Consider the following 26,670-nt stretch of genomic DNA (forward strand, 5'->3'; position numbering starts at 1 on the left):
ACTGTAACTAAACGTAGGCTGGAAGGATAAATAGTCTGGTTCCTTTTTGTATTGATTGTTGTTGTTCATTGATGTTATTGGAAACAAGGAATATGACCAAGATGACTTTTTTTTCCTTTTCCACTTCAGATTTAGAGCCATTGGACCCTTTCGGTAAACAATATTGTCCAAGGCCCACACTTAGGCTCAAAAATTTAGGCTCAATCGGACGTCGGAGTCGGGAGAAATTAACGGGAAAACCCACCCTTGTATCCGCACGTTTCGCCGTACTTCTCGATATCGAGAAATGATATTGTTTTACTGTTTTCTCGAAAAGTAAAGCATTTCATGGACTAATATTTCAAAAGAAGTCTTTCACCACTACCTTCTGTAAACTCTGTGAACTTTTTTTTTTTTTTTTTTTTTCTGTACCGAAAGGGTCCAATAGCTTTAAACAGAAACCCCCCCTTCCCCCCCCCCCCCCAAAAAAAAACCACTGAAATGTAACGTTCAAGAATCCGGGCAAGAGAACTGGTTGCAGAAAATCTCCGTCTGCGACTCCACAGAACAGACAAAAACAAAAACGGCAAAGACAGATACTAAACGAAGTTTTGGTAAAAACTGATGGAAGTCTGAAGTCAGTTCCGAACTGCTTCTGCTGCTAAATGCTCAAAATTGCTGAGCGATAATATCCTGCCGAGCTAACTGTTTACCAATGAAAACGATATTTGTATCTTCAACTAGTTCCCTGTAATGTAATTTTCTGCTAAGTAAAGCATTTGGACCTTTTATTATACACTAAAATTAAGGAGACTCACTGACCAAACGGCAAGTTTAGTGGGTTTACTGTTTCAGCCAAGGTGCAAAGATATTTTGAACTGTCCTCAGAAGTCTAACTGTAAAACAGTCCTCGGTCCTCGCCCAGCACAAACGTGAAGTTCATTGACTCACGCTCAAGGACTAAACGGTCCGTCAGTAAAATGTTATTGAATAATATTTTTCTTTATTAATTGAATGAAAGCATCATGTCATCAGCTCTCCCAAGATGGCCGCCCTTAAGTCCCCTTATCCTCATTTTTACCTCCCTTCACCGGCGTCTGAGTATTAAGCAATATTTCCACCTGTAATCGCTCGGGCTGAAAAGTTTTGATCCCCGGAAATTCCCCCACCATCACTCGTTCTCTATCTGACCCCCTAAATAATATTTGGACAAGTTACTGGGAAAAGTTATTCAACTTTGTTGAGCAGTCGCATTGCTGAGCATCCTTCCTCCGGTGTAACCTGATTACGGTCGGCTTAATGTGTTTGTGCTCGCTGTGCAGAGGCAGTTACACAACGGGGAAAAACCCTCAACAGGGGCCATCTATACATTTTACTCTCTCGCCCCGAAAAATATACTGTCACCGCTCAATTCTTCCCATGAACGGCAATAGCTGCACACACATATAAAAAATAAGTGGGAAATCGATGGAAATTCAATGGAATAACATCACTCCAAAAATCTTTCTGAGTTTTTTTTTTTTTATCGCTTACAAAAACGCCGCCCTATATCTTAGAAGGCGTAATGAGTTTAAACTGTTGCGAAACTCTTTTATGTTGTAGTTTAACCTGGATAAATCGTGTTGCTCTTTTTAGGTGAGGGTGGTTGTTTACGATGGTACTGAAGTGAGGTTGCACTAAGACAGGGAGTGCAGGCTGTGCACTTAAAGTTCAGCTTGAACCTTAAAGACATTGGACACTATTGGTAACTGTCAAAGACCAGTCTTCTCACTTGGTGTATTTCAACATATGCATAGAATAACAAACCTGTGAAAATTTGAGTTCAATTGGTCGTCGAAGTTGCGAGATAATAATGAAAGAAAAAAAACCTTGTCACACGAAGTTGTGTGCGTTTAGATGGTTGATTTCGAGACCTCGAGTTCTAAATCTGAGGTCTCGACATCAATTTGTGGAAAATTACTTCTTTCTTGAAAACTATGTCACTTCAGAGGGAGCCGTTTCTCACAATGTTTTATACCATCAACCTCTCCCCATTACTCGTCACCAAGTAAGGTGTTATGCTAATAATTACTTTGAGTAACTACCAATAATGTCCACTGCCTTTAAATGGCAACAAGTGATCTTTGCTGAAATTCATTTAAAAATGTTTTCAATCAGTAATGAAATTAAGTTCACGTGAGAGTTTAGTTGTAAACAAAACAGTCGTTTTGAAAACCCTCATCTCGTACTTTTCAGAAAGATTTGCGATGAGCCTCAATTGTTATACGTCAGAACCACCACTTATCAAAAAGAGATATTCACATGGTGTTACCACAACCTCTCTTATCTATACTTCCACCATGCAAAGTTTCAAATCATACTTGCATTCACTCATGTTACGTCATGGGAGCTCCGTCACAAAATGACGTCAACGTTTTTTTGTTTTTTTTCTGGCAAAATGACTGGCCTTTCTAAATTGTTGCTATTTAAATGGTACCTTAACATAAATATTTATTATATCTATCTGAATGTATAATAGGAAAACTTGAATGACGTTTACAAATGCAGTTAAAGGCGTCGGTTGTCTGTTTATTGGGGTGTTTGTTTTTCTGCTAGTTTTTTTTTTTATTTTTTCGTAGAGCTTTAAAGGCCATTGTTGGTGTCCAAGAGTGTTTGTATTTAAACCATTTGATTAAATGATATTGGCTAAATCTTTAATTGCTCACGAGGTATCGTCACAAGGTGACTCAATTTGGTTTTATAAGTTTTCAAAAATAGTCTAGAATCATGCAAGCCGATAACAAACAAAAAATTGTCAGGGATTTTGATTTTATACTTATTTTAAGATCATAAGATTTAGGATCGAGCCCTGCCGACTGAGTGTTTGATTGGCCTCGTTAAGGGAATTACATGGCCTGCAATTTCCAGTCCCCAGTCCCTAGTCTGTTCCTTTATCTTGACGGTTGAGATGTGTAATCCACCGAAAATATCCCCTTTAATCCCACTAATCTTAATAGGCCCACGTCACTAAACATTATACTCATGCTATCACCCAAACAGAATTTGGCGTATAATGCGCAAATTCCGTCTCCAAACGCCCTAGGGGCGAAGGGGGTCTTTGCGCAGTTTGGACGAAGGCGTGCGTGGAAAACCAGCCGCGTGGTTCCGACCAGAAGTTGTGGTTGCACGGTCACTTGCGCGAACTGGGAATTTTTAAGGGGGTATCGCCCTGGCAGTATGGACTCCTTTGGGGACGGGTAGGTTTGTGGGGGAGGTTGTTGGCCAGACGATAACGGTGAGCCCTCACCGATGGACCATGTCCATGTCACTTTTACTGCTTGGGTTGATTTGAAAGTAGGTGAACCTTTAAGATGTTCTATCAAAGTTTGAAACGGTTAACCAACACCGTATGCTTGAAAGAAAAAGTTAACGTCAGGTTAAAATGATTACGTGATTTTGTTTTCGCACAAAGTTGTGCGCTGTTGACAGCATTTAAAATCAGTTGGCATACACTTGTCAAACTTTAAAACCAACTTAGGCCCATGGCCGCAGAGAACGAAACATACTTTTTATCCACGATTATTAATTAGTACTTGTGATATTATCTGTGTATCCTTACTTGGTAACGAGCAACGGATAGGAACTAGAGCTGTTGGTAAAACATTGTGAAAAAAAGTATCCCTCTGAAGTAACGTAGTTTTCTCACTCAAGCAATAAAATACTTTAGGCCTGAACCCTCTGGTTTTGGACGGTGTAGTTCTGAAACAAGTGACACATACCAAGTTTCTTGGTGTAGAAATTGATGAGAACTTATCCTGGAAGAATCATATGAGAGGCGTTACCAATAAAGTAGCTAAAAATATTGGTTTAATAAACCGTCTTAGAAAATTCATACCTGGGTATATTTTGCTGACCCTGTATAACCCTATTGTCGTTTGCCAATAACCAAAGGTGTCCAGTGCTTTGAAAATCAAATAAACCAAACAATAACAAGGAACACTTCCTGAAATAATGGCAAAGAAATTTGTCTTGGGTGTATTCGACCACAGTCCTTATAGAAACACTTCAAGACAATGTATATATATTTCCGCGAGGCAATATGTTATCCTATTTTTTTGACGACCTCAATTGCCCACAAATCACCTCAAATTGGCCACAGAAAAACTCATTCCCGAAACCCATCAACGTTTCAACTCAGGATTCTATTTATAATTAGAATGATTCTTCTTTGGTTTCTTTCCATCCCCCATAAATTATTCCCTGTTTTAATATCCCAAGAAATAATTTCACCCAATTATCACACAATCCACAGTAGCCATTGAAATTGAGACAAGTGCGCTGAGATTCAGGAAATGATGGATTCTAATGGGAATAACACTCAGATATCACTGTGTCTTTCAGAAAGAAAAAGTAAGCGTTTGTGTGGAAAAGAAACAAAGAGTCGACTCTTGAAAAGTGTAGCCCTGTGACAGGTCTTTGTATGGCACAGTGCGATGAATAGAAGGGAAGTTTAGTGAATATAAAAATAATTGTAACACGAACTCTGTAACATGATATGAGAAAAGTCTATTAAAAAACAAAATGTTTTAAGAGTAGTGTTGGCATCTGTCCCTCTATTGCAAAAGTACATGCAACTAATGTGTGTAACAGAATCGTTGTAACATTATAGTTAATTTGTATGTTATCGTTTGGTCTGAATGTTTCTTCAACGTGACATGGTATAACATGATAAGGGTGGAATGTGTATACGCAAAAATGTTTGTATAACTTTTGAACCCATGATCAGTATGTGTTCCCCTCTATAGCTGTTGCCAAATGGTACAGTAATCGTTGCGGTACCCGCTGCCAAAACATAGGATTCGAACTGCCTCTAGCTGATGGGCAATCTCGGTAGTCTAGTTGGTAAGACACTGCTCTAGCCAAAACATAGGATTGGAACTGCCTCTAGCTGATGGGCAATCTCGGTAGTCTAGTTGGTAAGACACTGCTCTAGCCGAAACATAGGATTCGAACTGCCTCTAGCTACCGGGCAACCTCGGTAGTCTAGTTGGTAAGACACTGCTCTAGCCAAAACATAGGATTCGAACTGCCTCTAGCTGATGGGCAATCTCGGTAGTCTAGTTGGTAAGACACTGCTCTAGCCGAAACATAGGATTCGAACTGCCTCTAGCTACCGGGCAATCTCGGTAGTCTAGTTGGTAAGACACGTCTGCTCTAGCCGAAACATAGGATTCGAACTGCCTCTAGCTACCGGGCAATCTCGGTAGTCTAGTTGGTAAGACACTGCTCTAGCCGAAACATAGGATTCGAACTGCCTCTAGCTACCGGGCAACCTCGGTAGTCTAGTTGGTGAGACACTGCTCTAGCCGAAACATAGGATTCGAACTGCCTCTAGCTACCGGGCAATCTCGGTAGTCTAGTTGGTAAGACACGTCTGCTCTAGCCAAAACATAGGATTCGAACTGCCTCTAGCTGATGGGCAATATCGGTAGTCTAGTTGGTAAGACGCTGCTCTAGCCAAAACATAGGATTGGAACTGCCTCTAGCTACCGGGCAATCTCGGTAGTCTAGTTGGTAAGACACTGCTCTAGCCAAAACATGGGATTCGAACTGCCTCTAGCTACCGGGCAATCTCGGTAGTCTAGTTGGTAAGACACTGCTCTAGCCAAAACATGGGATTCGAACTGCCTCTAGCTGCCGGGCAACCTCGGTAGTCTAGTTGGTAAGACACTGCTCTAGAATTGCAAGGGTAGTGGGTTCGAATCCCACCCGAGTAACATGCCTGTGATATTTTTTTCACAGGACTCGGGAAAGTACTGAGTATAAAGTGCCTACACACATCGGTGTATGGGTAAAATCCAAAATTAATATGGTACAATATCGTTGTGGCTGAATGAAAAACGTTCAAACATGCAATCATTTGGTCTTGAAACACAATTACTGTATTGTGTTTTCTTTAATATGAAACCTGTAAGATGATATGAGAACTAACTATTTAAAGGCAGTGGACACTATTGTTAATTGTCAAAGACTAGCCTTCACAGTTGGTATATCTCAACATATGCATAAAGTAACAAACCTGTGAACATTTGCGCTCAATTGGTCATCGAACTTGCGAGATAATAATGAAAGGAAAAAAACACCCTTGTCACACGAAGTTGTGTGCGTTTAGATGGTTGATTTCGAGACCTCAAGTTCTAAATCTGAGGTCTCGAAATCAAATTCGAAAACTATGGCACTTCAGCGGGAGCCGTTTCTCACAATGTTTTATACCATCAACCTCTCCCCATTACTCGTCACCAAGAAAGGTTTTATGCTAATAATTATTTTGAGTTATTACCAACACTGTCCACTGCCTGTAAAAGAATTAATAAGTGTTTTTGAGCATCATGTTTTGTCTCCAATTATTGCATCAAAAGTACACACAAACAGGGTTAAGGTCTATTTGTGTGTTATCATAGTCTGGAGAACACAACTTTCAATGTCAGTATAATTGTTTCTTTTCACTCACACCCCCGCCCCGTTTGTTTCAATGTTTGTCTTCTCTGTCCACAACCGTGTAATGTTTCCACTGCTTATAGCCAAATAAATCAGAGAGCAGAGATGACTTTATTATTTCTCCCTTCCTGTCAGGCTTAGACCTGGTTAAAACTTTGAAAGATGTGTCTGGTGTAACCGAAGAAAAGCTTGACCCCTTGTTTGATGAAAAGCTGGCAGACCTCATAGTCTGCTAATGACTTTGTCTTTGACAGTGTCTATTCGCAAGGTCGTCTGTCTGTACTGCACACAGGCAAAACAGTGAGCAATGGGCTTAAAGACACTGGACACTATTGGTAATTGTCAAAGACCAGTCTTCTCACTTGGTGTATCTCAACATATGCATAAAATAACAAACCTGTGAAGATTTGAGCTCAATTTGGTCGTCGAAGTTGCGAAAGAATAATGGGAAGAAGAAAAACGCCTTTGTCACACAAGTTGTGTGCTTTTAGATGCTTGATTTCGAGATCTCAAATTCTAAATCTGAGGTCTCGAAATCAAATTCATGGAAAAAGACTTCTTTCTCGAAAACTACATTACTTCAGAGGGAGCTGTTTCTCACCATGTTTTATACTATCTCTCCCAATTACTTTTTACCAAGAAAGTTTTTATGCAAATAATTATTTTGAGTAATTACCAGTAGTGTCCACTGCTTGTAATGCCTATTAATATTAATACTACTATTAACATAAACAAATATTTTCTTAAGTGAACATTAACTAAGGTTGTTATCAGCTTTGAGGTTCGGCAATTTCCCAAACAATATAAACAATTATTTGATATAAACACAATATGACCGACTGGAATTAAAATGTGTAAAACCCGCAAGACCCGACAGAAATGAAATCGTTAAGCGACCATACTTCCTGACACAATTCCTGCCCAGAATCCCGTAAATTTTGTACAGATTGTCAATTCTCCACGCAGACTTCCTCCCCTTGCCACCAGCCACCGTACTTCATATCTCATCGTGACGTCAGCAGAGCGTATAAGTTGAGCGAAATCTTGCACCACTGACCCAAAAAAAAGCGCGGGAAAAACCGGCCAAGCAGATCAAAGTTTTTAATTGTGTGGAAGTACATGTCCCGGATGTATACCACCTGCTGACGTTGCGCACTGCGAAGTGGGCGAGAGAGTGAGAGAGAGAGAGAGTGACTTCGCCATTGAAATGCCGCACCGACAAAGGAAATCCCGGTCTTCCTTAAACATGGATCTCTTAAAAGACAAATATTAAATTACTGGTCATTTTAGTAGGGCATAATGGGTCCCAATCGCTTCGACAATATGTGATAATGGGATAATGGCCTCCCAGTTCTCTTCCGTCACTCTTCCTTCAAGATAGAAATCAAGTAGCGCGTGGCGTGCTCCCCGGGTGCGTTCAAGGCCGGGCCCGGGGTGGGTTTTTTATTGTGTTGCGGGTGGTAGGCCTAGTTCGGAACTGGACTAGAAAATATTATTGAGAGGTGACCTTGATCTTGTGTCGAATGGGCCTGAAGTGTTCATTCGTGTTCAAAATATTTTGCGAAGTACATTAAAAAATTGTCACAAGACAAGTTTCTTGTTGTTTTTGTCATCCCTAAATGTACCTGTTGTTGATAATAATAAAATAATAATAATGAAAACTTATAAAGCGCACAAATCCACAGAAGTGCTCATGGCGCTAAAATACAAACAATAGCATTAGTTAATATACAATAACAACAACAAAAATTAAAATGTAAACCTAAGTTGAGAGAAATCTAGAACATGTGGTATAGAATACAATAATACAAACGCAATATTTAGGAAAAAACATCCTAAAAGGTAACAAAAATAACAATAATTAAACCATTGAATCAAATGCCTGTTTGAAGAGATGTGTTTTCAGTTTATTTTTAAATTGGGTCAAAGAAACGGATGATTTTATTAGTGCAGGCAGTTTGTTCCATAGACGAGGGGTAGCATGTGAAAAAGATCGGTCTCCCCATGAATGTTTGGAAATGGGCTCAATAAGGAGGCTAGAATTATAAGACCTGAGTTTTCGAGGAGGATTGTACGAGCTGAGAAGATCATCAATATATGCAGGGGCATTACTAGTGAGCGATTTATACACGAAAAGCAAGAGTTTATACTTAATCCTACTGCTTACTGGTAACCAGTGTAATTCTTTTAAAATCGGCGTTATATGGCAGGACTTTTTAGTTAAGGTAATAACACGAGCAGCATAGTTTTGAATACGTTGAAGACGTTCAATTTGAGTACAAGGAAGGCCATTTAGAAGTGAATTGCACATATCCAGTCTAGAAACTACAACAGAGTGGACTATCTGCTCAGTTGCATTTTGTGTCAAATATTTCCTTACTTTGCCTATATTACGGATATGAAATGTTGTAGAGCGTGAAATACTAGAAATATGTGAACTAAGTGTCATGGAAGAGTCGAATATGATGTGGTGTAGTCTATGAATGTCCGTGTTTAAAAAGGGGATCATGTTTATTATCAGTAACAGCAGAATAATTCAAATGATGTTGTCTCTTGTTTTCTATTGCAGAAAGCTTTGGCGGGAATTGTGATGACATTTGATTTTTGATTTGGTTCAACGAGAACTCACTGCATTTATCACAACGTCCACGGTGCGTCCGTCCACGGTGCGTCCGTCCACGGTGCGTCCGTCCACGGTGCGTGGTGATGTGCTGATGAAACAAGTTTGAAAGGTCAAGGCTTTCTTGAGAAGGTAATAATGAAAGCAGGTAGGCTTTTATATTATGACGTCATCGTGTTTTTCGTGGAAGTTTCCTGAAATTACAAGAAGGACTTTCATAATAAGATAAGATAAGATAAGAACTTTATTATCCCACACTGGGGAAATTAAAACTGGCCATGATTCAAACAGGTGCCAGACCAAAGGTGCCAGACTATTGTATTCAAAGCAAGCCTCAGAGTGCTTACACTGGTAAAAATGTACACACATCAATAAATAAATAAATAAATAAACAAAATTACAACACTTATGCAGGTTCATCGATGATACTATAGTTTTTATTCTAAAAGTTGACACCCTCGATGCACACGCAAGTGTGTAATGCCCCCCCCCCCCCCCAGTCGTGGACTCTCCTTTGTTCAACTCTTTTCATGAAAGAAAAAATGACCCATTGTGTTCCTTTGTGGCAGCATTCGTTGACCTATTGTCTCTTTTGTTATGTTCTCAGTTTGAATGTCACTGAACACACACAAGTAACCTGCAATCAGGGACATCCAAATTTTCCCTCGTTTGTTTGTACAATAACATTTTGTCAGAGCCACCAATTGGTTTGTGTACTTACTTTCCAACTGGGGGCCTTCATCCAACCGGTAACTCTATTTAAATTGCCCCCACCCCCACCCCTCCCCCTCATTGTTTCAAGTCCCCGGTTAGAACCCACATATAGGCCTACACTGATAAATTGAGGATTTCGTTTTTGCTTTTTTTCCTGCCCATTTGGCATTGAAGTGGAGCGAGGATGTCCTCACTCTCAGAACAACCTGGTCCCATTTTTATTTTTTATTATTTTTATTTTTATAAAGTCTTTAGTTTCAACTGGTATAGACATCCCCCACCTACACAATATACGCGGTCTCACTTTGATCAGCTCAACACTGAGGCTAAGGGTTGAATAGGTTGGCACCTTTGGTCTTGATGATAGTCGGTATTCAACATTAAGAAGGAAACAAGACACTGTACAATTCAGCGGAAATTGATCAGCAAAAACAAAAATACTTGGTGTTCTTTGTCTCCCCACCCCATCCACAATTACCTATAAAGAAGATGCGTTTGTTTTCCCTGTAAACAGTCTTATAATGAAGTTGGACCTACTTCACGGCCAAGGAATATTTAACATTTTGTTTGGAACGGGGGACATACACAAAAATAAAAGGAAAGAAACCCTGAGAATAGATCGTCTAAATATTGTATATTATTGTCATCACCCGTCAAGTGTTCATCTCTGTTCTTTCAAGGTTTTGAAAATAACGCTTTGCAACGATTTGAAGCCATGGGACTAAAAACTTGCTGAAAGGCAGCGCCGAGTTTGCTACGAAATCCTAAAAGCATATTGAGGTCGCGTCTCATGGATACCATAGCATTTCTCTTGCAGAACAGTCGCATTTAAGGTCGCCACAATTCCTGGTTTAGATTTCGAAACAGAAACAAATCTTTATTAAGTCCCTTCTCAAAAAGCCCCACTTTTTTTGCGACACATTATCTCTCCCCTTGACTATGACCTGAATCCTTGTTTTTCTATTTCTTACACCTCAAAGATTTTCTATCATCAGCTTCCATTGGAATCTTATTCCGACCCAGATTTGTGAGTTAACTTAAAGACCCGTGCCTTCAAAGGAAGGTAGGTTACCTGTTTTTGCACCGAAAGAAAAATTCCCCCTTTGATGCGGTCCAAGGCGATTCGGTTTGCTTTCATTCGTTGATGCCTCTGTACCCTTTACGATAGAGCGGGCGTTCCACGGTGCGCGGACGGCATTCAGCCCTCGCACCACTTGCCAAACGAACTTGGGCCCCCGTTTAGTTATTTGTTCGCCACTTAAATTTCAAAACACGCAAGGGGTTAATTCGAGCTTGAAGTTTAGAAGGGAATCTGAAAAGGAATTTGTCAACTTGCCTGTTGTTAACTTGTATCTTAATATTATTCATCCGCTTCAGAAGGGGGAGGGAAAAAAAGCTTGTGACTATTTATATCCGCCTGGAAGCACTGCGCATGTTCCAGAAGCGCTGACGTGTCAGACACTTGACATGAGATTCAGTGATATGTTTCGAACACGCTTTTCTGTGCTGAATGATCAAGAAAAAAGGCACAGCGTTTTAAGGAAATCTTTCATGGTTTTAAATAAAATGTAGCACTTTGAACTGCAACTTATAAAAATATTTTTATAACTTAAAAAATATAGGTTTTATTAAAATATATTTTTCTTTTATCTCAATTAGCAGCTATAGCTTGAATGTTTTCCCGTCAAGAGTGTGATGAAATATTGTTTGTCGTTTATCATCGCCTACCTTTCCCCCATTTGGTGACTGCTGCGACACCCCAGTGTTTCGAGAACATCCTCGTGATTTACACGCCAGGGTTAGAGTTATATAGGGTTAGAATTATAGGATTAGGACACTATACTGTGTGTTGTCTGAACATAAGGGTGCTGGAACATATGTGTGTAACCTCATTTCAAGAAACGACCATATTGAGAAACGACCCTCCTATAAAACACATGTTCTTATAACATTGTGCACATTATCTGCTACCAACAGCAAGAAATTGACCCTTCTCAAAAAGGGTTGTTTAGTGAAAGGATTTGTTTGTGCCGGAACATAAGGGTGTCGGAACTTGTGTGTAACCTCCCGTTCAACCTTTCAATATGTTTTTTTTTTTTTTTATATGTTGGATCACAATACGACATGTCCATCATATACAGAAATATACTTCTTGGCCAAAATATTGTGAAAATTATCTGCTACCAACAGTAAGACATTTGACCTTCTCGTTTAAATGGCATTTTGATATTAAGACTAAAATGTAGCCCATCTGTGATAACTTTGGAAATGGATTATCTTCTTTGTACTGTATGAAGCTGTCTTGGTTCAAAGGGTAAGAATCTAGCCAGGAATGGTAGAATTAAGTATTGTTACCGGTCACGGGTTATGCATCTTGGGGATTCCTCTTTTAAGATTTTATACCCACTGGACCATGTTGATCAGTTCAGCTCTATACTGACAGCAGAGCGGAGCTCTTTCATAATGTCAGCTGACAATCTTTCAGCGTGTTCCACTCGATCCATCCGCGGGAGGAAAGGAGCTGTCTCCCCCGCCACACCCAGCTCATCACAGTCGCCGGGAGAGGTCTGCTAACAACTCGACCTGCCAACCTCGGTGTTGTGCATCAACCCATCAGATGAAGGGGGTGATATGACGCCGATTCTCCCCGGGCAATGTGGGGGGAGGGAGAGGGGGTGCCACGTCAAAAATGCTCTGACAAAAGAACCCAAGACAATAACCCAAAGGGGGTAATGGACAATTATGAGTTCTTCTGGACAATGTGAATTACTGGCTCATCTCCGATGACCTAAAAAGTACAGTTTGGCCATTGGAAGGGGCTGTGGACTTCAAACCTCATCATTGACCACAATGGACAACAGATGATTATGACATCTATACAGATGGAAACTCAACACTGTAGCATTACGATAGATTAATAGCCATCGCACTATTTCTTTTATGAATATACAAACAAAAAAACAAAGGAAAAATCTATCCTAGTTCTTTAGCCTGAGGAATCAGGATAAATAAATTGAGTCCACTTCTTTTGAAAGGGGCGAATTTAAGTCCATTATCGAACTTGTTACAATCTTTAAGATGACGCCCGGCTGCCCGCATCCTAGGTTGTATCTTAAACATGGGTTTGATCCATGGCTATGCCAACTAACGGTTAAATTGCTTCTCAAAGGCACCCAAACAAACATAAAGAAAACAAACCAGAGGTTATGCTCCGAACACCTAAATAGGGAGACCGCCAACATAGGGCTAGATAGATCAGTTGGTAGAGTACCCGGCATGTATGATCCGAAGGACTCTGGTTCAAATCCCATTCTGGTCATTTTGTTCTGTGTTCAACCTCAAATCAAACTAATATTATCTTTTGAGTGGATCAAGTTCGAATGCAGTAGGACTGTTTTGAACCACAATAATGGACATTCATAAATACCTAAGACAGTTTATCCATTCTGATTGGTCGAGAGGGCATCACGAGGGGTGGTTTGAACGGATGATATAACACCAGTAAAAAGTGTTGAAACATGGGCGTGACACGCGAGCTTGCACCTGTGCTTATAAGACAGTTTCTTCATTCCTATTGGTCGAGAGCAACGCCTAGAATGTGCCACATCACGCGATACGCGCGACACGCACAGCATTCCGTTATAAGGAGGGGTGTTGTGTTGAAAGATATCATTGAACAATTAACATGTTTGCATTTATTTTACTTTTTGACCAACAAGTGTTGATGTTTTTGACCGAAAATGTATTTATGAATAGGAATCAAAGTGTGTCGAATCGGTTTTCAACTAGTGGTTTAAACCCGCCGAGGCCTGGTTCTTGATAAATTTACCTCGACTTCGTCTCGGTAAAATTATCAAGGAGCAGGCTTCATTGATTCCCTTAATATCAGACGCCTGTTAGATTCGTTTGAAAAGTATACCTCATGAAATTTATTTTTGTAAAAAAAGAAAACATGACAAAACTTAACACTGTGTCTGTGCTGGTTCCTTTGTCTATTGGGAGTGGATACAAAAGGTTCCCTGCCTTGTTGAGAAAGGATGCCTGTAAGTGCATTTTAGCATGTATTAGGGGCTCATCACTTGTCAGCATTTTTTGGGGTCGGCAGATAAAGTCTGAGAAAATTGCAATGTAGCAGAATTTATTGTGTCGATACATATCTCGCATAATCATATCCTCTTACAATATATAACGGTCCCTCCATCATCGGTAAATTTGCCCCGGATCGAAGCTAACAAGATAGAAGTCAGAGATATCAAATGGTGAACCGTTACCTGTATCATCATGTTTCATGGTATCCGAGAAAGAAGGACAAATAGCAGGAGACCCTTAAACATTTCTTTGAATTTTTCTCTCATTTTTTATCGACTTTTTAATCCGGTATTTACATAATAATCAAGTCGGACAACACGCCTTTTTGTTGAGTACCAATTGGGTGGGGACATTGGGGAGAATTTCGGGCAGAGGTTCCATGTAATTTGCTAATTCAAATGCAAGAACATAAAAATACTGAACTACACGTTTAATAAATACTTGACTGGGATCACAAAGTGCATGGCACTTTGTTGGTCGAGTTTTAGTAAGCGATCTTTCCACATAGCTTAAAGGCAGTGAACACTATTGGTAATTACTCAAAATAATTATTAGCAAAAAACCGTACTTGGTAAGTATTAATGGGGAGAGGTTGATAGTATAAAACATGATGAGAAACAGCTCCCTCTGAAGTAACGTACTTATCGGGAAAGAAGTAATTTTCCATGAGATTGATTTATAATTTGAGGTCTCGAAACCAAGCATCTGAAAGCACACAACTTCGTGTGACAAGGGTGTTTTTTCTTTCATAGTAATCTCGCAACTCCGATGAGCAATCGAGCTCAAATTTTTATAGGTTTGTTATTTTATGTATATGTTGAGATACACCAAGTGAGAAGACTGGTATTTGACAATTACCATTAGTGTCCAGGGTCTTTATCTGAACAACAACGAACATGTAGTCGATGCACTCTCTGTATACACGACATCATCTTGTTTTCTGCTATTCTGATCAATCGAGTATAGTCTTCAAACTTGGAGGGTAAATAGACTGGTCCCTTTTAGATATTTATGAAATATAGTACACATTATGACTAGTGTACACAGGGACCGTGACCAAGATGATGACTGCTTGAAGTTAAAGATAGGCTGTCAGTCTGTTTGGTTATTGTTTCTGTTTACGGCTTGTGTGCCAAGATTGCTTATTGTTTGAGATTTATTGTATTATAGACAGGCTGAAGGAATCTTAAAAAAATAAATAAAAAATAGAGTGCATCCGTGTTCGTGACAAAAAGGCACTTCTGCTGTGCCTATTTAGGATGGGAATTGACATTTAAAAATATTGTTAAAACTGCTGCTGGGCTGTAGAATGGCTCTCTTTCAATCAATTATAGCATTAGGAAAATTGTTAGGTGGATACTTTACTATCCTTGAATGGAGATGAGGTAGAGTATCTCTCGGTAGCTGTGGAAAATAAGATGCTCTTTAAGTGATATTTGAAGCTTTGCATGGTGTGAAGGATACGAATAATAAAGTACTTCCACAATACATCACAGAGTCTCTGAACTTCTACAAACCTGGCCGGAGTGGCCTCCGCTCCAGCCAGAATCTAGCAATGTCTCGCACTCACAAAAGGGCAGGGGACCGGTCCGTCCTTTTCAGTTGCTGGTCCCCGATGCTGGGAACTCATTACCAAATCATATTCGAAACACCAACTCACTCCAAACATTCAAGAGCAAATTAAAAACGCATCTGTTATCTTCTCGCTCATAAACTTACTTTTTCATGGCTTTCTTTATACCAGCGCATTGTATCTTTATAAATTAATGCGCTTTTTAAGTCTTATTTATTATTATTATTTTTATTACCTATGAATATTTGGTATATTAAACTTGCGGGTACAACCATGTAATAATTCTCTTTTGATGGTGTGTTGGCTCTGAAAAGAGCTGGTTTGGTTTCGACATTTCGAACAATAATCTAAGTATACTCTGCTCGTCTTCAGGAGAAAGCTGCTCTTTATAAGAATAATTCCTCTTAAAATCAGAATGCGATACATCATACCTGGCAAAACTGCCGCGCTATGCAGCATGTACTCTGTTTGAATCAAGATAAGGAAAAACCATTGACAACAATGACAAAACTTGGGAATAAATACCATTTCTTCTATGTCTACTGGTTTGCGCCATCATGACAGTGAATAACACCTAAAAGGGAAGGTACATGTTTGGTAATTATTCAAAACAAATATTAACTTAAAAACTGACTTGGTAACAAGCGTTGGAGAGCTGTTGATAGTATTAAACATCGTGAGAAACGGCTCCCTCTGAAGTAACTTAGCTTTTGAGAAAGAGGTAATTTCTTACTAAAATAATAAAATACTTCTAGCTAGAAGTCTTTTATTTCTATCTGAAAGCACACAAATTTATCCAACAAGGGTGCTTTTCTTTCATTATTTTCTCGCAACTTTAATGACCGATTGAGCCCAAATTTTCACAGGCTCGTTATTTTATGCTTATGATGGGATACACCAAGTGAGAACACTGGTCTTTGACAGTTACCAAACGTGACTGTACAGTGCCTTTAAGCTTGGTTTGTGTTCTAAGACAAGGTGGAAATGGACATTAACAATGGGTGATTTATCAGTGCTCATGATTCCAAAAGATTTGCTTTGATCAAGCGGAAGTTTAGTCACCTCGATTATATTATTGACATTGTCCAGTGGTCGGTTTACTTTTAAAACATACTTATTTTCTTTCGTGTTGTTATCCAAAATCAATTGATTAGTGTTTTACATTGTACAAGCGTTCTGTTTTGAAAAAGTTTTAGAAATGTTTTCCTTCCATGTACGTTTGTTTATGTTACAAAGAAGGGAAACAACGACTTATACTTTACGTTCCAATGTCAATCTGTGGACATTGTGTTTTGTGTCCTACGAAAAGTACCCAAGCCCTTTAAGCGGGGGACATTGTTTTCGCAAGCTTGCTCTAATCATAGGGACGAGTTTCAGAGGTACATTTTTACACCTTGTGAGGGGTAGCTTACGATGGCAAGGGTGTTCTGCCGTTGATCTGCCCCATCATCACCCGGCCCTACCTATGAGAGAAGAGCGGAAAGCACCGTGCGTTGGTCATCACGTTGTATCACCAAGTGGATCTTCATCACCCCCCGACCGAGAGTTTGCTCAAACGCCCCCGGGAATTCGCAGCCAGGTCCCGGGGCCACTACTGGGAAGAGCACGCTCCGCGATGAGGGATGAAACGGAGATGGTATACTTTTTGTTTAAAATCAATCCAGGTTTGGACGACTGTGCAGTATGGTAGTACCCCCGGGCGACATAGTGTCAGCAGGGCTGCATAACCAACCTAACCTTTCGTGGTAATTGTTTTGAAGGAATCATCTTTCATTTTGTATGTGCATGGGTTTCTTATTAGTGCTGAACATGATCAAATAATTAGCCGTATTGGAGATTACTTTCCCCCTTTTTTCTTCTCTCGAGTAGATATAACATTACGGGTGAGCGACTGTTATGTGCTCAATGAATGCAACATAAATGTCTAAAGTGAAATGGAACCCAACAAAACAGACCAAATCTCATCATATAGATTTCAAAATAAACGGTGCCAACAACTGTTTCTAATGGCAACTGAAGTGTTTGCAACCTTCGTTAAATGTATCTTGTACTTTGCCTCATACTATCTTCAAAACGGACACAAATCCCCTTAAATTCTTAATCACCAGCTTCGCATTATACACCTTTATCAAGGTGTGGCCATTTTAGATTTTACTCCATTCTAACTTATTGTAACCAAACTGAGGCTGGACGAAATAATAGTCTGGTGCCATGTTTGCGCGATAAATGTCAGCATTAACTACTGTTATTTGAAACAGGGAACATGACCAAGATTGTTACAGCGTGACAAAGGTCTATTGAGAATGTAGCACCTTGGACATACTTAAAGACAGATTGGAATTTCATTTGTTTCAAACAGCTTTTCGGTAGTCTTTTCTTAATTTTCTTTCCCTTCGTCTTACTGTTCCATCTTCCTTCTTGTCTGTTTATCTTTTCTTAATTGATGCTATTTTTCTTTTCATGCGCTTTGAGCATCTTATTACGTGGATATTTCGCAATATAAATATTCATTGTTAGTATTATCATTAATATTCTTTAGGGTAGTATTTCGTTAATAAATTCTGTTCTTTTTCTGTAATTGAAAAGAACCGGCTGATTAAAAAACATTCTTTGAACTTTGTATTCAAATAGTTCATACACAACCCTGTAAACTAATATCGTCTGTAGACCATTCATTCTTTGTGAAGCTCGCATTGGATTGTGTTAATAGAGGCATGGTACCAAACTCACTGATATGTAATCGTATAAAGAAAAACCCGCCTTTCAAGAAAGACGTGTGACTTCAACAGAGACTGAAACATGATAACCCGTCTCCGCTTTACACAATAGAAGAAAAAAGCAACAACAAAAATAGTGAAATGTTGGGCACATTATTTCACGAAAGTGGAGCCCTGAATTTGTAAGGGTTTTGATACCCTTTGTAGGATTGAGTTTTCGGCTTTGACATGAATCCCTACTCACTGTGAATGAAGATGTATGTAATGTAATTTACCTGTAGAAATTTCAGCTTCATTCTAGTTATCAAGCTTTTAAGAGAAAACAAAAGTGTGAAAATCAAAGAGCAATGTTTGAAAGTCTGAAATGTTCAGTGGCGTATAACCATGGGGGAGGAGGACATAAAAGCTCCGGAATTATCTGTTTTTCTCCGGTCAAACGTCAAGGGTACATTTTCTTCTTCCCCAGTTTGATCCCTTTCATTGTTAAGTGCGCTCTTTATTGCCGATCGGAAACGTTGTTGTATTACATACTAAAGCCTGACATGCAGCAAGAATAAAGATATAAAAATATTTCCTTCAAAACACATTGACGAATCCCTTCCGAATTCAGTCTCCCTCTCTCACAACCTCCCCCTTACCAAAAAAGAAGGGGTCATCATCAAAACTAGCTCCCACCAGCTGTCTATATAACATTCGTATTTCTAGACCACTATCTGCCATTTTTGTTAATAAACTTTCACTATTCACTTGTGCTTTGTTCCATTTGCTCAGGTCGCGGATCCGCTGTTTTTGTAAACATTGCAGAGCTACGGGGTCTCTTCCTAACAAGCTCCCAGCGTGTCTCGTGCTGAAAGACGGGCGGTGTTTTATCACCTTTTGACGGCATGGGACTGAGTGGTGTCTGCCGCTGAACTGCCTTCCTCGTCGTACTTGAGCGATGGGGTCGCTGAGTGAAAATAAACACGATAAAGGTATTGTGAGGATTTAGTAACTTTAAAATCAGATCAGAGGGAATACATGAGACACACGCAAAAATGAATCTAAATTTATTAGTATATTAAGAAGAAACTAATACCATATGAGCTATTTGACCAGTGCGTTCTTCTAAATTATTTCCAACTAGAATCTTTGTTCATTCGAGAGGTTTTTTATTTTCGGCAGATGTTTCAGACTATAATGTCAAGTTCCACAGAATGCACTTTTTTATTATTTTCTGTGAGAACTTATCGTTGGGAAAGTTTAATGAACCCCAAAAGTACAACATAACTTGCAACAGGTGTCCGTTATGCTTCCCTATAATTCGGCATATAGAACCCCCCTTTTCATGACATTGACCACGCCCCAAACCAAACCCCACGTTCAACGTCGTCCTCGGAGATCTGTTCGATCCCGGCATGCGTCGCAGTGCAATTCCTGATGATATTCCCTCACCACAGGGAATGAGAAATGTCTACAACTAAAGAGCGTACGATCATCCTCACACCGCGACATACAATATTCATGCTGCAAACAAACAACCCCCCCCCCCCCTAGAAAAAAAAAGAGAGTAAAAGTACGTTAGCAGTTCACCTAGTTGCTAGTTTTGAAGTAAAAAGTTCAGATGGCCCCGAGTCTCGTCTCATCCCGGGCAAACACGGTGGGTATATTTTGTGATTTGATCAGTCCGGGTTTGGCCACACTAAACTGACCGTTTTGGTTGACCTAGTTACCACGCCGGCTTAGAGGGGCCTCTCGAATGCAAAAAAAAAAAAAAAAAAAAAAAAAAAAACGTTAAAGGGAAAGGGATGCCAGTTATTTTCACCTTTCAAAAATGTTGTCTCTTTTCTTGATATCTGAAGTCTTTTTTTATTGACGTGAAAACAACAGGTTGAAAGGTTCTGTATACGTCCGGTAATGACACTGAAGATTAATGTCAATAAACGCTTACGTGGTGAGAAGTATAGCGGCTTAGGATAGCATATTAAATGAATCTTGAGAAACATTTCACCTCGAAGCACTGCGGCTACTACTTAAGATTATTTGTATTCCTGCTAGTAAGGGATTATTCTTCCTGCTTCGGCCATCTCCACAACGCATCCACCTTTTGAAATGGAGTTTACATTGGTAATTTGTAATGTAACTGTCTACATTAATTTATACATTTATATAGAATTACACAAATTCAAGGGTTTCAAAAACCAAACGAATACAGACGCTTTAATACCAGTTTGTGAGGAGTCTGTGAAACTTCAAAATGTATATATATGGAAATAAGTCATCATTTCGTTTCCCAGCAATTACAATTACTTTCCTACCTCTCGGAAAATCTTCGCCTAACGATAGGTGTTATTAATAATGTTTCCTTTCATAACAAGTACTGAGTATTGATTAACGATAGGGACAATTTGAGTAAGAATGCATTGCAATCCTGAAGGTCGTGACGTCATCGGTTTCAATGAGGTCATCGTAGACGATATCTAGTCATGTTGACGGTGATTAACGTCATACGTGGCAGTGTCCAAATAACAATGATCAAACCATTCAAATGCACCGTTTACATAAAATTGTTTTCACAACCGGTACCGTCTTTGATAAGTATTAGGTAGTTTGTGATGTCATTATTTACGTTTGGTAACAAAGTATATGGACAAATTACGGTTCCCGTAAGGTCACCGTATCCCGTAAGGCTAAATCCCATTTAAAACTTTCGATGACAATGTTCACAGTGGGGCCAAATCGAAGATATTCTGGTCAACTATAAATCGGCGTAAACCAAAACGGGTGACACCCGTGTCAGAACTAGGCAGTTCTCGAAAGGAAAAAGTGAAGTTGAAAAAAAAAGTGATAACGGCCGAAACATCATCGTTGACAGCAACGTGATTATGATGTTAATAAAATCCTATAATTATTTAGAAATACTTATTTTGTTTGAAATATTCTAAAGCCCTTAGTTCTCATCTTCTTCTTGTTTGCAAACAAGTAAAATGGTTTCTGGTTTTGGCTTGGAGAGTCAAATATTTACTTATAATTTATTATTTCTAATGGAAGATTTCAATACGAAACAGTTCTACTGTCGTTGAGAATAAACAAGGACACATTTATGTGGCCTCAGTGCTTCTGATGGTTCTAATGACCGAGACATGATTATAAATAATGTACAATAGACATGTTTCAATTCATGGAGTAGCAGACAACCAACGGGAACGTGTTGTTCATTTCAACGAGGAAAGAAAAGGAAAGGAAGAAGAAACTATACGGATGTTTTGAAACGTTAAACCGGCCATATTACATGATCACCAATTGAAAATGACTTATTTAATATCCTAAATGTCTAGTTTCATTCCCGTTAACTGATCTTGTCTATGGACCTCTAACCTTCCTGTAAAATAATCGACTTTCTATGTTTTTGAAACAGTCATTTTGGAGATCACTTTCGACAGGGATACGCGGGATACAAATTGGCGCAATTTCTTTACCCCCTAATGACGCCAAACTCCCCAAAGGGATCTCGAAAGATGCTTCGTGGTTTCGGCACTATTTAAGTTAATTGGTGAACTCAGCGATGCAGTATAAATGACCAATTGGATAGTAATTCTCACTATGGCTGTACGATAATGACAAGTATTTTCGTCCAAGTGTTCTTTGAAGTCCACTGGGACACCATAGTCGCCTCGTCTTGTGGCCGTGGGCTAGGCGGTCATCGAGACGGTTTTGACGGCGAGAGATCGTTCACGGGCACACGTTGAGAGGATTTCTTGCGCGGACTTTTTTGGCCACCGGCAGTTTTGTTGGTGCCCTAAGTTATGCAACGCTACATTTCTAAGATCGGGGTGCTAATCGTCAGAGTTGCGATGGCATACCAATGAGGGATATAGAACAAAGAGTAAACCATGTGTTGTAATAAACCGATAGTTTTCATCTTCCGAGAAAAATGCTAAAAAATCTTCAGAAGGTGTGGCGAGGAATAAGTAGCCGCCGCTACATCCACATGCACCCCCTTGATTTTTGTCAGCGCAGTCCCCGCAAGTGTGACGGCTCGCGGTTGCTGAAGACTTCGGCAAAGTTCTCTCCCGGTATTGTTCCGTAAGGGGCGGTTTCATCGTAGAGCATGTCCCGCGGGACATTGGAGCTCAAATTACGGGGGGCCATTCACGACACTGAGCGGTGGACTTTGCGAACCCGGCACATGTAGGTGGCGAACAATGCCTGGGCCGTATACTCATTCATACCGGGTATCGTCACGTACCGTCCGCACAACCCCTTTTCTCCGCTCGCCAGAAATTTCCCCCATGCTACCAGAACAATAAGACTTGTGTATCCATCAAAAGATATACCCCAACATTTTCTCTTGGCGATTGGGGAGAAAAGAAAAATCACACAGCGAATGGAGGGAGGTTTTTATGAGAAGAAAGAGGATCCCCGGAGATGTGTGTCCCCATTCACACGAGCATGTATAACTCTGTACGATGACAAGAATGAGTGAGACTGGTACAACTTGTGGATGAATGCAGGGCTTTTGAATGAGGGCTTGGCTAAGGCTGGGAGTTAGTGTGTTTGGGCCGGCTGGTGGAACATACACTACATGGGGATAAACTGGTATCAGGTTGAAATTCATGATAAGAATGAATGAGGAACGACGATGGGACCCGCGTCAACAATGCTCAGTCTCAACAAAACCTTCATGTTTGCTCGGAAAGAGTTCCACAATTATTCCCTTTGTGGTCCTTTTAATCCGCAATAATCCATCTCAAGGGACGCCATGTTGGCTTAGAATAATAGAAATAAAGTACGCCATTAAAATGTACAGCAACCTTCATATACTCTCCCTACAGTCTAAATTGATAGTTCATATTGGACCATCGGTTCATTGTTGATGTGTTCTGCTTTCTTATAATGGGATTTGGGGCATTGCATGGTGAGGTATCAATAATAATTATTAAGCTTTCTTGTCGCCAGCTTCTCGCAGGACACTGTTATCAAAAGTGTAAATTAATGCGAACACGATAGTTTTTAGAAAGAGGCAAGTCCACAGTTGTGGGTTCTTGTTCTTGTGTGACTTGTGTAGGACTGTGATGGGTGAAGTTTATTAGACAGTGACTTTTTTCAAATCTCGGCTTGGTCTCCAGCTCTGACTTGGGCTCTGAAATCAGTCCAGCAGTGTACTTCGTTCCCAACATCAAACGGAGCTCGGAGCCCGGAGCCCGGAGCCCAAAGCGGAGGATTTGAAGAAAAAAACCCAGATTGTCTGAGCTTGGTTTTAAAGACACTGGACACTATTGGTAATTGTCAACGACCAGTCTTCTCACTTGCTGTATCTCAACATAATGCATAAAATAACAAACCTGTGAAAATTTGAGCTCAATTGGTCGTCGAAGTTGCGAGATAATAATGAAAGAAAAAACACCCTTGTCACACAGAGTTGTGTGCTTTCAAATGCGTGATTTCGAGACCTCAAAATTCTAAATCTGAGGTCTCGAAATCAAATTCGTGAAAAATTACTTCTTTCTCGAAAAGTACTCCACTTCAGAGGGAGCCGTTTCTCACAATGTTTTATATGTTCAACCTCTCCCTATTACTCGTTACCAAGTAAAGTTTTGTGCTAATAATTATTTTGAGTAATTACCAATAGTGTCCACTGCCTTTAAGCAATTGAATGTGTGCACTTAAATATGAGAGTAACAGCTGCTTACCAGTGGAGCTGCTCAGCTAACGCATAATAAGTAAGCGTAAAGACAAAGCGAACTCTTTAATTGTGTGTCATCATTTGCTTCTAAAGTGTGTGCCCCATAGAGATCACTAGTCTCTGTTTCGTCGTTAGAGAGACCTTGTGTTTCGTTGTTCCCCTTCCTTTTTTAAATACCCCTCATGCACGGCACGTATTCCATCCATTTGCCAACGCGTCCTGCTAAGCCGGATTCCGTCAATCGGTTCAGATTCCACCAACTTTAAATCTCCGTTGAAAGCTAAAAAAAAAAAAAATTGACGACCGGAAAATACAGTTTGCCTCTCGCCGCTCCGGGGAGCCCCCGTCCGTGCCTGGAACGCCCGGACAGGGACCGGAGCGGGACCCGGAGCAAGCATCCTACACCGTGGATGAGAGTAAACACAATTCTAGACCAAGAGAGGATGGTTAAAGAAAATTGAGAAAAACAAAAACAGAATAAGAAAGCCACAAACCACGATCCCACAGCTCCAAGCCTACAAAACCCAAAGAAGCAACCTAGAAAGATTGAACCCTTAAACCAATAGGATATCGATTCACTACAGAGTACAGTCGGCTTGCCATTGCACTTTTTCCCCAACCCTCTCACCCTCCATCTTCCCAATATTAAAAAAAGTACACATTTTTCCACACGATGTTCATGGTTATGAAACCTTCAACCGACCCATCCCCCAAACCACGCATTACCACAAACCGCTTCCAGAACATCACTTCGAATGAAAATCCCACAATTTTGCCAAAATCTGTTCAATTAGTTTTTTTCCCGCGCTTTTTTCCCCCGCGCGTTTTTTCCTTTTTCTGCGGAGGTGCACAATAGGCTTCCCGAGGGGGCGTGTGGAAACGTGCTTGTACATACGGTCTACACGACATCTTCACCACGGCTACATCGCCCAGCGTCATCTTGATGGATTGGCTACGGACCCTGGCTTGTTATTGCATCGTGGGCCAACAAAGGCAACGTTTTGCCCCAAAAGTGTAAAACATCCCCCAATCAGATAATCCCTGTTTGCGCACAATTGACCCCCGACCTTTACCGCGACCGATTTCCAGCGCATTACTGGGTCAGATTGCTCTGCGCGTGCGCAGACACTTCAACTAATAAAAGTCACCGATTTTCGCCCATTTTGCGCTTTCCATTTTGACATGCATTGTGGCTTCAGCAAGAATAAATTCACTCGAAAGTATTACTTCCTTTACTTACTTAAGATTGTAGTATTTTTAGTGAACTGCTTTGTTGCGTGGCAACAGTTTGATAATAAATCTGGTTTTGTTTTTCAATATATTACTGACCATTTGTTTATTTTTCTCCTCGGTTGTTTAGTTTTCTTCTTTAACGACCGACAAACCACGCGTAAAGAAACCATAATTATGTGCCAATTAGGGGATAATAGATGGGCCACTAGCGGCTCGTGTGTTTGGTCAGCTTAAGGCTGCACCTGCATTACAGATTAGAAGTCTGGGGACACGATTTGCCGAGAGACAAAGGAATGGCCGTCTCTGGATTGCGTAAATCGTGTGAAGATCTGACTTGACTGTTAGCTCTTCTTAAAGGCAATGCATAGGGCACCTTTGGTAATTGTCAAAGACCAGTATTCTCACTTGGTGTATCCCAGCATATGAATAACAAAACAAATCAGCAATTTTGACTCAAACGGTCATCGAAGTTGCAAGAGAATATTGAAAGAAAAAAACACCCTTGTTGCACAAATTTGTGTGATTTCAGATGCCTATACAACGCTTCGAGCCCGAAAATTTTTAATATTTGATGCTTAAACTCCGTCGGTAATAATTGGAAACTAATTATGCGATTTACAGGTCTTTAACCAGGGCCGAAATTCAGTCAAATTAATATATAGTAACCAGCCAAAATAGCATTCCACGTGTATGATCTGTGACTGGTACCCTGCTTACTTTTGCTAAGCAGAAAATTAATGTTATTTTCTGCTTATGCAGCTCGGTTATTTTTGGTCCGGAGCATAAACCGAGAATCCCAAGCTCCAGACCTGGTTTGAAAAGGCCCTCTATAAGTTTTGAGCGTTCGGCCCCTATTAGGCAATTATCACGATGCAGCCATCTTTAATTTCTCCCATTGATATCAATATTACCAAACCGAGGCTGGAAGAACCAAATAGTCTGGTTCTAATTGCAAAATCATGCTTATTTTTGGTCCGGAGCATAAATCGAGAATCCCAAGATCCAGACCTGGTTTGAAAAGGCCCTCTATAGGCCGTGCACAAGTTTTGAGCGTTCGGCCCCTATTAGGCAATTATCACGATGCAGCCATCTTTAATTTCTCCCATTGATATCAATATTACCAAACCGAGGCTGGAAGAACCAAATAGTCTGGTTCTAATTGCAAAATCATTATTAGCATTCATATTGTTATCCGATACGTGGAACATGACCAAAATGGAGGCAGCTTGATAAAGGTCTATTGAAGCGAAAACAAAAACCGCTTGCGTTTTTTTGAATGTTTATATACCGCATGTCCGCTCTACATGAATGCGTGAAACAAATACAACATTTCATGCGCCTTCTCAGGACTACCCTGCAGGCCTGTATGCTTCGGTTATTTTTTAAAGGGCAAGGGCACCAAGGCATATTCTCCTTGAGAAAAGGGCACCCTATGAGGAAATTTATAAATTTCTACTTTGAAGCATTTCAAGGGCACCAAGGCAATCGCCAGGGGGCATGGAGGCAATCGCCTGCGTTGCCTCCGTGAAGTATCAGGGTTGACCCTGAGACTGGTGTCAAAAGGCTTCCAGTGGAGTTAAAGTCGTAAAGTCGTGTGCACGATTCA

At 40.2% G+C, this 26,670-nt stretch overlaps 1 long non-coding RNA gene across 1 annotated transcript in view; it reads left to right on the forward strand.

Annotated features, from left to right (window-relative positions):
- LOC139945823 (uncharacterized) overlaps positions 1-19,029 on the forward strand; it is a 37,353-nt gene extending 18,324 nt beyond the window's left edge. The window contains exons 2-3 of the long non-coding RNA XR_011787177.1: positions 9,026-9,208; positions 18,941-19,029. This is a non-coding gene — a long non-coding RNA (uncharacterized lncRNA). The remainder of the gene's footprint in view (positions 1-9,025; positions 9,209-18,940) is intronic.
- The last annotated feature ends 7,641 nt before the right edge of the window (positions 19,030-26,670 follow it).

Source organism: Asterias amurensis, chromosome 13 (assembly GCF_032118995.1).
Source record: "Asterias amurensis chromosome 13, ASM3211899v1".
NCBI classification, from domain to species: Eukaryota; Metazoa; Echinodermata; class Asteroidea; order Forcipulatida; family Asteriidae; genus Asterias; species Asterias amurensis.